Consider the following 1,321-nt stretch of genomic DNA (forward strand, 5'->3'; position numbering starts at 1 on the left):
GAATCAGGTTTATAAACACAGTATATAACATTCACAGAAAATCGTTAACAATTAATATCTCGTAAATTATCGCGTTTTAACATTATTTATATTATTTAGGATTAATGGGAGGGACATATGATTATAATAAATTAAAAGTTACACATTATCCGAATTGTTTCTTTACCGATACACGTTGAGCAGTCGAGGAAGCATTTTCAATTGTTTGAAATAAATGCCTAGCGAGAAATACCGCTCTCATCTATCATTCAAAGCTGACCGAATTGCAACCGCACACGGACATGGACTCATGCTTTTGTGTTCATGGAGCTTTGCCGCCGTACCCTCTCCATGCCGTAAACGAGACGGATCTGACATCACTGAGTGGGGGTCGCTCCTAGGATTCGTAGACTATCGTGAACAAGGCGTTCAAGCAATTTGTTACCGCCCCTTGAGACACAGTCAAGTATGTACAATGATAGACATGTGCAAACTGTATTAAAAGGCAGTCTTACATGAGTGCGTGCTTTCAAATTGCTTGATACATCTTGACACAAACGTAGCAAATTAATTCACTTATTTTCAGTATTAATAAATAATTTAACCCTTTTAATTACATATTCTTTGTTGTCGCGGTAATCTCATGATCTTGAAAGAATTAAATTATTTATTAACACTGAAAATTTGAAAACCGATTTGGACCGAATTGCATCAATTGCCGTAATTGTCGATACAACTCTATAGACTATACATCCGATGAGATACTATGAATAATATAATATTAAAAACGTACTATCGGCCCTAGATATATTTTCGTGATTATCAGTGGGACGCCGAGGACTCGGGGATAATGAATTGAAGAATAATGACATTGCCGACAATTAATAAAAATTTACGATTATTGACATAAATACTTCGATATTTATTATTAAATTAATGATTTTTTTATTAAATATATGCTGTATAAATAAGTTTTAATGCTATAATATCTTATATAGTGCCAAAAAATTATAATTTTTTCTCTGCAATTATCATCTCTGTTGATAATTAAACTCAGATCATAACATTAAAATCACAATTTTAAATAAAAGTCAAGTATTGTTAAACATATATACTCGTATATATCTATGAAACTAATAAATCATGAAATTAGTACCATCATTATCAGTTTCTTACGCTTCATCACTTAAATTTTAACAGTCACGCGAACTTCCATAAGTATTTATCGTCTTTAAGTATTTCGTCGGTGATATACTCAGCTCAAAAGTGCTAGTCGGATGTGTAACGTTGTATCGATGATTACGGCAATTGAATGCAAATCGTTTCAAATTTTTCAAATTTT

The sequence above is a fragment of the Trachymyrmex septentrionalis genome, unplaced genomic scaffold (assembly GCF_001594115.1).
Source record: "Trachymyrmex septentrionalis isolate Tsep2-gDNA-1 unplaced genomic scaffold, Tsep1.0 scaffold74, whole genome shotgun sequence".
In the NCBI taxonomy this organism is placed as follows: domain Eukaryota; kingdom Metazoa; phylum Arthropoda; class Insecta; order Hymenoptera; family Formicidae; genus Trachymyrmex; species Trachymyrmex septentrionalis.